We start from the raw sequence: 18,087 nt of genomic DNA on the forward strand, positions 1-18,087 counted from the left end.
GGTAATCGCCATAGAGGTGATCTGATCTATTTATCTTTTAATTCTTAGCAATGAGTTAAAGGCGACCTTCATAAACATTGTGGTGTCAGACAGCTGTCTGCAAATCTCTGCCATCTGCAGGACAACTACTTCACTCTTGTCTGTCTTTCTGATGACTATGCTGTTTTCCAAGTGTAATGACTTCAGAGCTTAACTCTTTCTCAGATTCAGATTATCAAAATGTCTTGCACCTTTTTGCTTACCCTTCATACCTCCGAATAAATCATTATGAGAATAGTCTTTATGCTCAGTTTATCTGACTGTGTGTCCTTATAAACAGGTTTTTTTATTTAATGGTGGTGTTGATTTTTTTGACCAGACCGTCCTTAAAGAATTCACATAACCTCAGTTTTCTATCAATTTAATTATGGTCAATAGACCAATCAAACTAGTTAAATTTGCAGATGGGAACTATGATCAGGCCCTTTAATTAAAGAGACCTGTCAATATCAGTTAAGCTGTGCTGGGTTAAATTGAAATTTAAGTCCTCAGGGACCGCCTCCTGCCTCTCAGATGATCTTTTATACCTCCTCTTACTTGGGTGCGGCCTGTCTGGGTACTGTTATTTTCCTCCTCTTGGGAGTGGGTTTCTACCCTAAAAAAGCCCCAGATGGTATAGATTATCAGTGCTTTCAGAGTCGAAGAGGGGGCCTGTGAGTGTTTTTAATTCCTGTGTTATTCTTGATGAAAGTTTCTGACTGACAAAAAACATTGACTAAAAGGATATATTTTTCACTTATTGTGAGTGCAACCTACTTATTTTATATATATATATATATATATATATATACATACATACACACACACACACACACACACACACACACACACACACTATATATGTAGCCACGCTCATTATGGCTACATCCAGGCATGTTTGTACCTTCTTTGCCATGACCACATGCATGTCTTAGATGAGCATGTATCCTAGATGCACATGAACAACAGAAGCAGCCCAAAACAAATATTATCAATTAACAAAAATATATGAATGAAAAAGAAAAGAAAATGAACAAACAAAACAGATTGACCGAAATGTAGCAGTATTTACATAGATGCATCTTATAATTAATATAATTAGAAATAACTGGGCTAGGATCTCTGAGATATGATCCACCTGAACTGAAAAAATTCAAGGGGATTCAGACATGCAGCTCGGATCTCCCTGCTAATTCCGGGCTTCACATCAAGGAAAAATATCATCAGCCAGTGTCAGACTCTAATGGAATTGTATTTCTTTATAAGTCCCTGTGGCAGTGATTCTGGTACCAGTTGCTGTAGTTCACGCTGCTGTGCATTGCCCAGCTATGCCTCTGCTAGTGGCTGATCCTTTGTTCACTCCTATATCCATGCTGCTGTGCAATCTGCTCTGCTCAGCTGTGCTGCTGCTAGTGGCTGCTCTTGTGTCCATCAAATCATTGCCTGCTCCTGTGTCCATCCAATGCAGTGGCTGCTCCTGTGCTGCTGTGCTGTGTTGTTCCCATACACTCCAGTAGCTGCTCCTGTGTTTAGTACTGTGCTGTGTACATGCACTCCTTTGCTGCCGATGCACCTGTCCGGTGTCCATCCATTCCATGTCATGCTGACACACTGGTTCTGTGTCCATCTACTCCAGTGCTGCCAATGCACCTGCCATACCCTTAGTGTGTATCCAAAACACAAGTACTATGATGCCGCAGGCCATACCCTTAGTATGTTTCCACAACACAAGTACTGTAACACCTCAGTTCATACCCCAATGTGTACTCATAACACAAGTACTGTGCTGCCTCAGGCAGTACCCTTAGTTTGTTTCCAGATCATAACACACAAGTACTGTGACTCTGCAGGTCATACTTCTCTGTATATCCATAACATACCAGTACTGCGATGATGAAGGCCATACCCCAGTGTGTATTCATAACATACAAGTACTGTGACTCGTATGGCTGTACCACACTGCGTTTACATATACAGTGTGACTCTACAGTGTCATTTGAGAACAAAGCTAAAAAAGTTAATAAAAAGTTTTTTATTAATTGTACAAATCATTGTGTGTGCTGTACCCCACTGCATTGATGTTCACATACATATAAGCACTGTGATACCCCACAGTGTTTGCAATAAAAAAGTAAACAAAATATATTTTATTCTATTGTTTATACTACTTCATGTTTGTCGATATGGATAATGATCAGTCGAGAGAAGAGCAGGAACAACATACTAGTGCTGGGGATGCTGTCTGCAGTCATGACAATACAATTCCTTCAACACCATCTACTAAAGCTGATGACCAAGGGCAAATAGGGCTCAAGTCAGGGCATCTAAAATCCCCTAAAAAATATATAGTGGTAAAGGGAAAAAAAACACTTCTAATAAATGGAAAGATTGGTGCAGAAAACTATATAATTGTCAACATGCCATTCACAACATAGTGGTAAGAAAAGGCTCATGTCTTGGCCTTTATTTATGACTGGTGAATTAAAAAATGTCAATGATATATCTTCTGACTCTCATGATGATGTAAGCCGTTGTAATACAGAGTCTAAAAGACGTGTCAAAAAAGGTAAACCACAAAGGCAGGAGAACAAACTGTGTGTCGAGAAATGTCACAAATCCCTGAGCAGAGTCTAAGTGTGTCCACAAGTGCTATGTGTGAGTCTGAGATGTCTGATATTGTACCCATAGAAAGCCACCTTCCACTATTTCTGTACCCTCTGCAAATGTGGGGGTGAGCAACACAAGTCAACATGCTGACAGAAATTGAGGATGCTTATGTGGAAGTGCAAGAGGATGTGGGGCATATTAGTTGAGCTGATGCCAGCCCTAATGATGATATTCACAATGAGGATGTTATTTGTGTAAGTCAGGCACCAGTGGAAACAGTCGTATTCCATTATAAGATGAATACCAAAAAATCCACCTGTTATGTGTTAAAATATTTTTACCTAAATCTTGAAAATACTTATCTAGCTTGTCTAGCCATCTGTGGTTTTTGTAAAGCCCAAGTAAGTGGAGATAGGAACCTTAACAAACTAGGAAACTCCTCCTTGTCACATTATTTGCAGCAAGTTCATGTTAAGTTCTTGGGAAATCAGAAACTGATGCTAAAAAAATAACAGTTAGCTCTCTTCCCTCAGCTATATCCCTGCATCTGAAATCTCTACTGCCAACACCCCCATCATAAAAATCCTCATTAATGATTGGAGGTAGTTCTACATTCAGGATAAGGCTAAGTGACTACTACCATATCCAGGATTCCTCAGAAGAATCTTCAGTGCTTAGCCTACTGTTTCTGCTGTTGGAGGTGGATCTTCAAACCAGAAGGAGACTAAGAATACTAGTAGTAGAGTTAAACAATAATTGACTTTAAAACAATCCTTTATGAAAGGATGCAAGTATTACAGATTCCACCCAGTTGCACAGCAGATCACTGATGCTATGATGGCTGTGCTGGTATTAGATCTGAATCCAATATCCGCCATTAATAGAGCAGGTTTTAGACAGTTAATTGAGATCTTGTGTCCACACTACCAAATTCCATCCCAGTTCCATTTTACTAGACAAGCAATACTGCATCTTGACTGTACCTGGACATTAAAATAAACAAATTATTGGCCTACCAAATTCCATTGTACCCACTGTCCATTTAACCACATATATGTGGACAAGAGGAACTGGGCAAACTAAAGAATATATAACCGTGACAGCCCACTGGGTGGATGAATTGCCTTCAGCAGCAGGAAGAGCAGCAGCATCTAATAAACGTCAGCTCATACAGAGGCAGGCTACTCTGCATCACCATCTTCATTAAGAGGCATACTGTAACACTTACAACCTATCAGAAAAACTAAGGGATGTCATAGCTAAAATGGCTTACCCCACGTGGACTTTCCTCAGCATTTGCGATTTCTGATAATGCCACAAATATTTGAAAGCATTAAAGCTGAATGAATACCAACAAGGGCCACATTTTGCTCACACACTCAACTTGGTGGTATAGAGTTTTTGTAAAAAATGACAGGGATGTGCAGGAGATGTTTCAGGACATTTTTGGCATTCTGCAGCTGCGTGCAGAAGACTGCAGTGTCTGCAAACTAGACAATTTGCTCTGCCACCGACACAAGAGGTGGTAACAAGGTGGAGTTCCACCATTTACAGTACATGGTTTAACATATGTAGGAACAACTAGAAGTCATCCAAAGCTATACAACAAGCCATGGCATTGGGAGAAGAGGGGGAATGTACAGATTTAGCCACACTCATCATTGCCGTGATGCGTATGCATGGGCATACTCATCATAGCAAGGCATGTACATGCCACACCATGACTAAATGCAGCCAGCGATCACACTATAGAAGTCTATGGCATGCGCATATGCACCCATGCATCATTGAAGCGGGAACACTAGTCACGCCTTTGCTGTGGGCAATGATGTACATACCTTACTGTACCATCTGTACCTTACTCAGTAGAGTGCGTAATGTTTTCCGTGTTGTGCACAGTGCTGAAACCATTTAAAGTAGTCACATGTGAAGTGAGTTCAGACACTGCCAACTTGAGAAAGGTAATTCCCCTAATTAGACTTTTGGAAAAGCAGCTTGAGAAATTGAAGGAGGAGATCAAACAAAGCAATTTTACTAAGTATGTCACACTTGTATATCAAGTTCTTTATTTGCCAAAGGTTTTCAATATCTTAAAATCAGATCACTACAATTTGTCGACCGTACTTGATCCTAGGTTTAAGTCATACACTGTGTCTTTCTTTCCAACTGACCCAGATTTTAATAGATGCAAGATGAGAAAGTTGGCAGTTCAAGTGGCACATGACAGGATAATGTCTCCTCCATCAATGTTTCCGGCAAATGCTGCTGCCAGGAAAAAAAAAAACAGCTTGCACAACAGACCCAGTGGTGATGCAGAGGAGTCAGTACAACTTTTTGACATCTGGTCTGGTCTAAAAGAATTGCTCATAATTAGTGATACTTCTTCCATAACTCCATCTAATATGGTCATCGTCCAAAGAATGGTGGAGGATTACTTAATCAACAGTGTACAAATGGGCATGTCACAGAGTCCCTTTGAGTACTGGAAGGAATAAATAAAAATTTTGAGGCCCTTGTACACACTTGGTTTACAATACTTAAACTGCCCAACCACCAGTGTGTACTTAGAAACAGTTTTCACAGTACAGAGATTTCTGTAAAGGTGGATTCCAGCGGGGATTATTTAATATTGTGTCAGGAAGATGTAAATTCTGAAAAGGGTGAGGATGAGGAGAACTATGACATCTTGCCACTTTAGGGGATGATTATTGACAGCATTGCTATCTTAATTGCCTCAACTGCCTTGGTAGCTTGTTTTGTTAGGCCCAAACAAATCAAGAACTTCAGCAACAAAATTGTCATTCAATGTCGCTGAAGTGCTAGGTTTAATAAACTGTGCATGTCCTTTTTAATATCTAACATAAGAGTGGATGGGATGGCCCAGGGACAATTCCATCTTGCACCACATTTATATTCTGCCACTGCTGTACGGCAATATTTCATAGATGTGCTATAAACAGTCATTTGTTTGTGCTGGTGGTCTGTAGCTAAAATTAGCCAGGCTGCCTTTGTCCATTATTGTTGAAAAATATTGTGATCTGTGAGGTGGTCAACAATGACTGGAAATTACTGTAACACTGTAGGAATAAAAGTATGTGATTTTATCAGTTTTTATCAAAATAAAGAAAAAATACAAATCCAAAACCAAAACACGAGGGTTGGCACACATCTCTAGATTTAATAATACATAACTGAGGACCAGCAATGGTCTCTGTATATAATATATACTAAAATAAATATAAAATTTGTACAAAGTCCCAACATAATAAATTCACATTCAAATCAAAAGCATAAACGCAAAGAATCAGGCAGTATAGAGAAAATAAGATATTAACAATATTTATAGGAAAAATGTAAGCCTAGAGGATCATTTAACCCTTTTGGGGTTACAGAATCTATTTTAAAGAGCCAATTAGACATACATTGTATTAATCGCCTTGAGCGATGACCACCCCTCACTAACATGATCTAACATTCTGTACTGTTTGGAAGACAGACTACTGTGTGCTTGGTAAGAAAATAATGTCTGGCAACAGTAGAATGATAAAACGGATGGGATGCAGCACAGATAGCCAATCCATGCAAAGCCATCCTCTCCTTAAAAGGATGTTCCATTTTGTCCACATAATGTAAACCAAAGTGACAAAATTTGATATAGATTACATTATGTGGAGATCATCTATGTTGGATCTTGAAGCATCTGCCAGATATTAGTTCTTGCCAGTTAATACCTGAATTTGTTTCTTGTAGTGTTAGAAGCGCAGCAAACAAAATTTGTCACCATATCTTTTGTCCCTTTGTTGCTCCTCATGGAATCCCTGGTCATTGTCTCATCATCTGTGTTTATTGCTTCAATCTTTGGCACACTTTCAGCTTCAGGAATATCTAGCATCACACGTCTTTGTGGTGTTACAATATTTTGCTTGTCTCATGAATCACAATGTGCCTTTAATTTAGAAGCCTTTTGTTACTGATGTCACATAATCTGTAAACTTTGCACTGATGACTGTATCCTAGTACAATGCATGTGATGGATTTGGCATCAAACTTGTGTCTTATTTCTTTGGTTATGTGAGCATATGCTGTACATACAAATACACGTAAATGACTGATAATTGTTTTTTTTTCCAGTCCACAATTCCAATGGTGTCTTTTCTTCGACAACCACTGTAGAGTAGGTGTTTAATTTATTAGACAATTGTGTTCTCAGATGGAGGGGTAGTAGGCTTGGTCCATGTGTTCTCATGGCAGAGGTGGGTTGAGGCCAGTGTTTGTGAAACTTGTTTTATTTGAGATTTTAGAGTATTCTAAAGTCCAAATCCAGTTTAACTCTGTTTCTAACTGTATCCTTGAAATACATTCTTTAAATGCATATTTAACAAATGTAGGCCAAGATCTGCCTTCAGGCTTTGACAATAATGTTCTTAAATACTACACCCTATCAGCTGGTGCAGGTGGAGGTGTGTTCAGGATGAGCATCTATCTAATTAACAGGGGGGCATTGAAGGTAGGATCACAGACAGATGCATACAAACTTTCTTGGGGTGCGAAAAGTGTAGCCAGAGAGAAATGGCAAACTCAGATATATAAACGTGAAGATGGTTTTTACCTGTGAAGAAAGGCAAGATGGGATTTTAATTCCGTCAAATGTATCCTTAACAAATGCAAGCCAAGCACTGGCTGAAGGTCTTGACAATAATATTCTAAAATTCTACACTCTATGGCTAGAATGTAATGGGAGCCACTAATGACAAAAAGTGTGATGTTTGTGGCTATAGCTGCAAACATCGGGCAGTTTGCAAAGTCGGCTAATGTATTAGCAGCCGCAAAACAAATTTTTCTGATGCTGCCAACTCTAAAGTAGAGTAGCCGATAAAAAGTCGGATCCAACAGTTTTTCCCATGTAAAAAATACAATGCGGCCTATGTAATGGAGTCCGATATTATAAGTCTGACACAAAAAAAATCTAAAACTCTCTAAAAATGTAGAAGTGTTTTTTGTTTTTGGCCGAGTTGGTAATGAAAATGTAGGAAAACAATTATAAGTACACTTTTCAATCACATTTGCACAAAATAAACACAGTATAAGACATGTTGACACTAAAAAAAAGACAGACTTTGATCTGTAAAAATATTAAGTCGCACAAGCAGATCCAGCTGAATCCAATGATGGCTATATTCTGTGTCTAATTGCAAGTGTTTCTGCAGAAAATGTTATGGTACAATGTTTTTCATAAAAACACTGTGACATTATTTTGGATGATGATACAGTCGCAATTATACACAGAATATAGTCATGCCACATATCATTATATTCAGCTGGATCTGCTTGTGCGTTTTAGTACATATATATGCCTCTAACAAACATTTCCGCATAATGTGGGAAAATAATGTAAAACTGACATGTACTGTCCATGGAGTTTTGGGAAATAACACACAGAATATAGCAATGTTGCCTTTCATAGGCTTCAGCTGGATCTGCTTGTTTGACTCAGTACACCCATTTGCGGTCAAGACCAATTTTCGGGGGGTTAAATGTGCAAAAAGATGAAGATTGCGTCTGTTTAGACTGACTGCAGCAAAATTATCCAGAGCAGAAATGCAATGCATATATGAATTAAAAACACTGATTCCAAAAGGTTTAAACAGTGAATTCAAATTGAAATGCATTCTCACCTGACTATGTTTATTATTATTTTATTTTATATACCTGCATTCCTACTCCTTTAAGTGGAAGGAGTTTTCTTATCTTGCTGTCTTTATATATATGTTTTTATCTGGATGTGTATTACTTTAAATGCCCTCCTATTTCACTGGGTAATGGTGGTGGAATGCATAACTGAAACACAAATTAATATTTCTTGTACTGTATCCTTTTAGAGGAAGTCATATGCTGGAATGCATATTTGGAATGCATGCTAGCCGCATCTGAGTTTTGGACTTCCAATCCGCGTCAATTCCGCTGCGTGGACAGGAAGTGATGCGTCGGAAAGAAGCAGATCTACCGCTTTTAGATTTCTCTCTGGGTGCTTTATAAGGATGGAACGGTGGACTTGTAGCCATGCTTCTGACGAAGGGCCCAATGCGGTCTGAAACGCGTATAGCCTGGCTTTCTGACATCTCTCATTGGGTATCCGTGGCACTTATCACCGGCACAGAGGGAAGATGTGGATTCCGTAAATACACCTGTACTACCATCTCTTATTCCAACTGCAGGACTCTGTGTGATGTATGAAGTGTTCCTGATATTCCATTGAAGATGTATTATTCTGCTTTATTGTTATAAATGCAATCTGTGATTAAATCCTTTCATGTTGTCATAGGTCGCTGCACTACTGCCTTTCTTCTGTTTGTGTCCTCCCTGCACATGCATATGTGAGGGAGACACAATTATTGTTTCAGAAAAAACATCAGAAAATTTACCCCACACCAATGGGACTCTGGGGGGTGAATTGTACATAAGAATATATGTGATCTTCTGACCATTCATGGGAGATTCAAAGTTCAGTATTCAGTTGTTATGTGGTTGTGGCTGCATTCAGTGTGCACTTATTCCTCTCACTCTGGTGTTCAAAATATGTTTAAATAGGAAGCGCTGGTCCATTACAAACTTTTTGTCCTGTTCAGTTTATTTAGGGTGCTGGATGAACACCCCGAATTTTTAACAGCACACATCTGTAACGTATTATCTCTATTATTTGCATACCTTGGCACACCTAGTTGAAGATGATGACAGGTAAAATGTATCTACTTATAGGCTAATTAGTATGTACAGTAATGTCTGATTATATCTACCCATGTTTTAAAAAAAACCTATGGGAATGCATTAAGAGATGTACAGTATACGCACTGGTAGCAGAGGACACACATATAGGGGTCTATTGTGCGGACAAATATTGATATCTATCTATGTTTAGCATTGGGCATTAGTCTAGTGCAGTGGTTCTCAAACTCGGTCCTCAGGACCCCACACGGTTCACGTTTTCCAGGTCACCCGGCAGCTGCTCTGTGTATCACCAACTGTCACATTTTAAAATCCACAGGTGACCTGCAAAACAAGAATTGTGTGGGGTCCTGAGGACTGAGTTTGAGAACCTGTGGTCTAGTGTATATTGAATAGCAGGTGTTTATACTAGCTTTTAACCCTTGCTGGATAACCAAAACCTTGGGGGCTGTACAACCAAACCTTGAGGTCATTGTGACACACTTGGAAGATTACTGATTACCAGGATATGTACACTTGTCTGGATATCACCCACAATTAGTGGTAACTATGGAAATATGTACTGCCTTTACAAAACAAAATCATTCTTTATAATCATATAGCAGGGATTAACTGGAACCTTATACAACAAAGGCTATTGGTATTAGTGCACTGTTATACTTGGTCCATTGCTCTATCATTTATACTTTGATGTGAAAACAAAAAACTTAAATTCAAGACAAACAGTATATACTCATTAATATTTCTGTAAAGTTTCTGTCTACCAAACTAAGGAACTATGGGCCTATTTCAGCATGGATCGCCATTCAGAGAAATTGCAGTTGTCTGCGAATAGAAAGGTGCTTTCCTGACAGGAAGTAAACACACCCCGTGCAAGTTTGTGAATGCATCGCAAATCGCTGTCCTCTCGCAGATGCATTCACAATTTCCTGGAACATCAAAGATTTTTTGCCGTCTGAGCAAATGTAAGTAGGTCTGAGGCTGCCGCTAACTGCAACTGAAATGGCCTGGAAGTGAAGTGCACTTACATCAGAGACCATCCACAAAAACGCCTGGACACGCCTGCACTTTTTCTGACACACCCATAAATGTCAGGTTTCCATCCAGAAATGTTAGCTTCCTTTCAGTCAATCAGCAGATACATTGCAAATACGATCTGTAAGCAATTTCTGTAGCATTCACAGGTGTTCAATGTGAATGCTAGACATGCACAGTCATTCGATAATCACTCAATTTGAGATTTCTCTAAATAGGGATCCATGTAGTATTAGGCCCTATTGTCCTGGACTTGTGTTCCTGTCAGATTCTGTTTTCTTTGCCTGCAAACCTAAGGAACTTCTGACATGCATCAGGATAACTTACACTTGTACTTTCTATAGTTATACAGGACTTTATTTGTATCTGCCTTGCCAAGTAAATCTGCACTGTCAGTGTATCTGCTTTGCCATGTTTTTATGACATGCCACTAATATCTACCTTGTCAAGTATATCTGCTTTGGGTAGTAACTTTCCAATGTCAAGAATATCAACCTTGCCAAGTAAATCTGCACTGTCAAGATATCAGCTTTTTCAAGTTTGTCTATGGTATCAACATTTTCTGCACGCCCCTGTCATTGTACAGTATATCCCCTCAATAAACATCATCCTGAATTTATTCCTACATTTTGTGACATTAGTGAAGTGTAATCTGAGACAAAACTGCAAAATGTCAATGCCATTTGATTGTGTAGGCAAGAAGTTCCCAAATGCAGTCCACAAGGCACCCCAATGGTCCAGGTATATCCATGCTTGGCCACAGGTGATTTAATTAGGACCTCAGTCAATTTAATTCAACCATCTGTGCTGAGATATGGATATAATTAAAAACCTGCTGCGGTGCCTTGAGGACTGCATTTGTGGACATCTGGTGTAGGCATATCTGGATCTGGATGGTCAATCTGGATGTGAGGTCCATCTGGATGTGAAATATGTGTTGTGGAAATTGTGATTGGCTGACAGTCATGCTGATGATGTCCTTGCTCATGTGTAATAGCCAATGAGCTGTGAGCAGCAGTGGATGTCTGGTTTGACATTAAACATAATTGACACTTTAAATATCAATGCTACAGTACATCAGCAATACCTCACTACTGCAAGCTACTCGCAGGCTGTTATACTGTTTTGTAGCCAATGTGTCCAAAACCAGTAATATTAAGGGGGTATTCAATTAATTGCCATTTTTTTCAACTACTAATTGTAAACAGGGTATTCAATTGAAGGTGTTTTTGCCCACTTTTGAATCTATTTTCACCTATGCCATTTCACTTTTTTAAATCAAATTGGCATGGGAGAAAATTGCGCAATAAATTGGGTGAAAACGCCAACAAATTTACCTATTTTGCCAGTGCTGGATTTTACAATCAGTTGAAAAAATGGCATGGGCATTGCATAGGTTACAGGTAAATTTGACCTAAAAACTGGCGAAAAGTGCAGTTTTTTCAACTGGTAAAAAAAAGACACTAATTGAATACCGCCCAAAGTCTCTGGAATTGTTGCTTTATAATATAGACTTTACTAACCTGTGAGTATCCATACACACTCATTAGCTGTGCTATAGGCATAGTTGTTTCTGATACATAATCTCCAATAAATCCTGCAATTTTTCCTTGCCTTGAACATAAGTAATTAGGAACAGTTCTACCCGGTCCAGATAATATTTGTATCACACTTTTTACAGCTTTCTTACAATGGTTGCAAGAATCATATAAGTGATATCCCAAAGTCACATTGGGTAAAATATGAGGATTTTTATTCACCTCTTCAATAGCAAAATGAAAATCCATAAAGTTCCTGTAATTGCTTAATAGGGGTCTGTGGATAAAGAAAATATTTTTAGCTAAATTATTTTTCAACTCACAACTTAAAATATTTGTATACCTACAGATGGGTCCACCGTTATCTTGGCATTAGTCGTGATCAGGCATACGCAGCGTGCCTGGGTGCAAGGAGATGCGCCTAGTCGAAGGGATGCGCACAGAACGTTTGGTGTTACCTTTGAGTGTAATATCTAAGATCATCCACCAGATGTCAATTTTTAAAATAACCAAAGCGCATGTGTGTGTTCTCCATTAAAATTACTACAGCGTAAAAACTACTTTATATGTGCGTCTCATTATGCTACATTATGCTACAGTATGTCATACAGTATATAACAGTATATACAGTACAGATGCAAATAGTACAGCATATACAGATGCAAACAAATATGTTAAAGGTTCAGTATGGTCTATTGATGTAAGGGATATGTGAGCGTCCAAATCCCGTAATATTAAGTATAATAGAGAGAGATAAAAGCTCCTCCCTAAGTTCCTAGATGCCAAATCACTGTGTGAATAGTTTATACAGATGCAAATTAACGTGTTAAAACACTTGTATATGCAGACGCAACTAATGTGTGAAAGGAATAATGTAGCTCATTGACTTTACAGTATGTACAGTGCACAAAATGAGCGTCCAAGTCCCCTAATGGCATAAACAAACACCAATAGAAAGGAATCGCTGCTTGTATTACTTTTACAAATGAACTTGTGTATCTTCCATGCAGTGACATAGACTAGCAGTGAAGACTCCCATCTCCCATGCTGAGGGTACCGGTTCGATTCCCAAAGTACCGATCTATATTTTTCCCCCTGACATTCACTTTATAATTTTTTTTTCTGTGTAATCCATTGTAAAACATTTGATGGAAGGTTGCAGACAGGTTTCACATAAATAAGTGTACATCTGCATGAGCGACTAATTCCGCTATCTAAAATACACAGCGGTAATGAGCAGCTGGAGACAAAGCAGTAAATATAAATTAGTGTATTCTGATGCAACTAACTGTTCGAGCAAAACAGTACTGTAGATCATTGGTGTTAGATAATCTCTGTTGTTCTTTATACAACTCAGTATTTTACTAAGAATTTGTATTCTCAATCACTGCTGACAATAGCCAAACACTGTCAGGAAAGCATAGAATTCATAAAAAAAAGGAGCTTTCAAATAGAATTGCTTTTGCTGGTGTGTTCAGATAGTCATGCACGGATCAGTGAGATCCGTGCATGCTTCTCTGTGGTAAAGGGTCAGAAATAGTTTAAAATGTAAGAAAAAAAATTGCGTGGAGTTCCCCCTCCTAAGCATAAACAGCCTAGGGCTCCTTGAGCCGGTCCTGGTAGTTTAAATACCGGGGGGAAATTGACTGGGATCCCCCTGTATTTAGACAACCAGCACCAGGCTCTTGGGCCAACCCTGGTTCCAAAAATACAGGGGAGATAAGACGTAGGGGTCCCCCATATTTTTAAAGCCAGCACCAGGCTCCACTAGCCAAAAAGATAATGCCACAGTCGGGGGACACATTTATGAAGGTCCCTGCAGCTGTGGCAATACCCCCCTAACTAGTCAACCCTGGTCAGGGTATCCTGGGGGAGTGGGGACCACTTAAATCGAGGGGTCCCCTTACAAGGCACCCATGGGCCTGGGGTAAAGCCAGGGGCTGTCCCCCCATCCCTGGGTGGTGGATGGGGGGCTGATAGCCTTTGTTTGCGTAAAAAAAAGAATATTGTTTTTTGTCGTAGAACTACAAGTTCCAGCAAGCCTCCCCTGCTTGCTGATATTCGGAGAACAACAAGTACCAGCCTGTGGGGAAATAACAGGCCCGCTGGTACGTGTAGTTCTACAACAACAACAAAAAATTTAATAAAAACAGAATGGATCCCCTTTTCCCAGAATGCTGGGATCCCCGTGACTGCTATCACTGGAGATCCCAGCAGTCAATCAGGGACTGCACATCATGGCGCTCTCCTGTTTGGCTGTGCGCTCCTGGCCTGTCAATCAGGCAGAGCACAGCGGCTAGAACGGAGCTTAGCGCAGCTCCATTCTAGCCTATGATTAGAACTTTGCGTTCTGCGGCTTACCACAGAGTTAATTGGGATCACTCTTGTGGGTGACCCCAATTAACTTTGCGGTTAGCCACAAACAGCAAAGTGCCCATCATAGGCTAGAATGGAGGACCACTATCCTCCATTCTAGCCGCTGCGCTCTGCCTGATTGACAGGCTAGTAGCGCACAGCCAAGCAGGAAAGCGCCATGGTGTGTGCTCCCTGATTGGCTGCTGGGATCTCCAGTGACAGGAGTCATGGGGGGTCCCGGCATTCGGGTAAAGGTGTTCCATGTGTCCACATGGAACCCCTTTAGTTGGGTGGAGCGTGATTACGTGTGGTTTTTTTTCCAACCCTTTGGATTACTACAGGACTGAAGAGGACCGAGCTTCCCCGGATGGTCCGTAAGTATAATTTTATTCCTTACAGGTACCCCGTGGATTCTACTGGACAAGTGGTCGTGATTCTCAGTGTGGGATGTAGGTAAGTATGTATGAGTGTGTAAGTGTGTTTGTTTGAATAAAATTATACTTTCAAGGTATGTGTGTTTTGTTTTTATTTGGGTGTTTATTTGTGATAGAACTACTGGTACCAGCGGGCCCGTTATTTCCCCACATGCTGGTACTTGTGGTTCTCTAAGTACCAGCTTGTGGGGAGGCTTACTGGAACTTGTAGTTCTATGACAAAAAACAATATTCTTTTTTTGCAGAAAGGCTGTCAGCCTCCCATCCACCACCCAGGGATGGGGAGGCAGCCTCGGGTTTCACCCCTTGTCCTTGGGTGCCTGGAGGTGGGACCCCTTAATTTAAGGGGTGCCCACTCCCCCAGGGTACCCCGACCAGGGGTTGCTAGTTGGGGGGATAATGCCATGCCCGCAGGGACCAGTATAAAAGTGTCCCCCGACTGTGGGATTATCTCTCTGGATAGTGGAACCTGATGCTAGTTTTAAAAAATAAGGGGGATCCCTACATCTTTTTACCCCCATATTTTTAGAACCAGGCCCAGACGCAGAGCCCGGTGATGGTTGGCTAAATACGGGGAACCCCTGTCCAATTTTTCTTCAGTATTAAAACAACCAGGGCCGGCTTAATTAACATTAAGAGCCCGAGACTGGTTATGCTTAGGAGGAGGGACCCCACACATTTTTTTTAAACACTTTTAAATCTTTTAATACTGTACACAATGAAGCCCTGCATGGATGTCAGTGATGCGGCCGGGCTTCATTGTGTTATGTCTGGCATAATACAATCATGGGGGATGGGGGTAGGGTGAGGCTGTTGAAAATACATTGTTTTGAAATTTGAGTGTCCGAGTCCCCAAACAGCATAAAGGGGAGGGAGAAGGGTGACGGGGGACGTGGGGATTAACCAGCGGAGGTTAGAGACGCTGTTGAAAATATGAATTATCTGTTGGAATCCAAAAAAAGCAACCAATGAATACAAAAATAAAAGTAATGTTGACAGACACAAATGAACGTTTTAAAGCAATGCTCCATTTACGTTCAGTTTACTGTATGTGATCTATTAAATTAGATTAAATTAAAATGGTCTTTAAGTTTAATATCTCCGGTTCTGAGGGTCCAATCAGCACAGAATTAGGTTGGTATAGGCGGGGAGATAATTAGCTACCAGAGGATACTAACCCCAATTTTCTATGACCCCACAAGGCTCATGGCAAGCGTTGGAATCCATGGTGGGTCTGAATTAATGGGCCCATTATAGTCTATGGGAAAATGGGTCCACTTTGCATACTTATATCTCTGGTTCTGGGTGTTCCAGAGACTCGGGAGTGGTACCATACAAAAGAAGAGACTCTTGGCTTTTGGGGCAGACCAACCGCTGTTTTATGTGATACTGCAAAGGGAAACGGCAAGCAACCGTCTGTCGGGTTCCCTCCAGTTGCTGCCCAGCTTGCACAGGATGCAGGGTTTCTGGTTAGATAGGAAATACTGTACAGAAATGCCAAGCACGGTAATTTGGAATCCAGGAACTTAGTCAGGAGTTTTTATCTCTCTTCATTATACTTAGAAAGATTACAATGGAGAAAGAAAAAATCTCCTCCCTAAGTTCCTGGATGCCAAATCACCGTCCTTAGTATCTCTGTACAGTATGTTCTATTAGGGTACTAATTAGCACAAACAGCTTGTAACATACAGCAACAAGTTTAATCTTTCTATGTATAATCGAGAGAGATAAAAGCTTCTCCCCAAGTTCCTGGATGCCAAATCACCGTACTTAGTATCTCTGTACAGTATTTTGTAGAGATGAGCGGGTTCGGTTCCTCTGAATCCGAACCCGCCCGAACTTCAGGTTTTTTTACACGGGTCCGAGCAGGCTCGGATCTTCCCGCCTTGCTCGGCTAACCCGAGCGCGCCCGAACATCATCATCACGCTGTCGGATTCTCGCGAGTTTCGGATTCTATCGCGAGACTCGGATTCTATATAAGTAGCCGCGCGTCGCCGCCATTTTCACACGTGCATTGAGAGTCATAGGGAGAGGATGTGGCTGGCGTCCTCTCCGTTTAGAGAAGAGAGAGACACAGTATTTTGAGGAGCATTATTAGGAGGAGTACTACTATACTGTATACTACTATACTACTTGCTGAAGTGATATTTATAGATTAGATAGTGTGACTGTAAGTGTATTATCTGACTTGTGGGGGAGACACTGACAGTGGGGAGCAGTTAGAGTCTGAGAGCAGGACTCAGGAGTACATATAACGTACAGTGCACACTTTTGCTGCCAGAGTCAGTGCCACACTGCCATTGTTGTGACCACACTGACCACCAGTATAATAATATATTTTGTGATTGTCTGCTTAGGCCTCGGAGTACTAGTTGCAAGTTGCAACGTGACCTGAAGTGACCACCAGTTTAATAATCAATCACCACCAGTTTAATATATATATATATATATATATATATATATATAATTGTATATAATATATATATATATATATATAATATTGTATACCACCTACCCGTGGTTTTTTTTTTTTTCATTCTTCTTTATACATACTACTATAGTAGCTTACTGTAGCAGTCTGCGGTGCTGTGCTGACCTGACAGTGTCCAGCAGGTCCGTCATCAGTCATTACATAATAAATATATATAGTACCTGTCCGGCTGCAGTACTAGTGATATTATATTGATTTCATCTCATTATCAATAATTTATCATCCAGTCTAGACTCTATATTAGCAGCAGACACAGTACGTTAGTCCACGGCTGTAGCTACCTCTGTGTCGGCACTCGGCAGTCCATCCATAATTGTATACCACCTACCCGTGTTTTTTTTCTTTCTTTCTTCTTTGTACATACTACTATAGTATAGTAGCTTACTGTAGCAGTCTGCGGTGCTGCTGAGCTGACAGTGTCCAGCAGGTCCGTCATCAGTCATCATTACCTAATAAATATATTATCTACCTGTCCGGCTGCAGTACTAGTGATATTATATATACATACATATATATATTGATTTCATCTCATTATCAATCATCCAGTCTATATTAGCAGCAGACACAGTACGTTAGTCCACGGCTGTAGCTACCTCTGTGTCGGCACTCGGCAGTCCATCCATAATTGTATACCACCTACCCGTGGTGTTTTTTTTTTTTCTTTCTTCTTTGTACATACTACTATAGTATAGTAGCTTACTGTAGCAGTCTGCGGTGCTGCTGAGCTGACAGTGTCCAGCAGGTCCGTCATCAGTCATCATTACCTAATAAATATATTATCTACCTGTCCGGCTGCAGTACTAGTGATATTATATATACACATACATATATATATTGATTTCATCTCATTATCAATCATCCAGTCTATATTAGCAGCAGACACAG

The 18,087-nt window shown here is 40.3% G+C and overlaps 1 pseudogene; it reads right to left on the bottom strand.

Annotated features, from left to right (window-relative positions):
- The window catches only part of LOC135051676 (vomeronasal type-2 receptor 26-like), an 81,794-nt pseudogene that overhangs the window by 45,615 nt on the left and 18,092 nt on the right, over window positions 1-18,087 (bottom strand).

The sequence above is a fragment of the Pseudophryne corroboree genome, chromosome 1 (genome assembly GCF_028390025.1).
Source record: "Pseudophryne corroboree isolate aPseCor3 chromosome 1, aPseCor3.hap2, whole genome shotgun sequence".
Classification (NCBI taxonomy): domain Eukaryota; kingdom Metazoa; phylum Chordata; class Amphibia; order Anura; family Myobatrachidae; genus Pseudophryne; species Pseudophryne corroboree.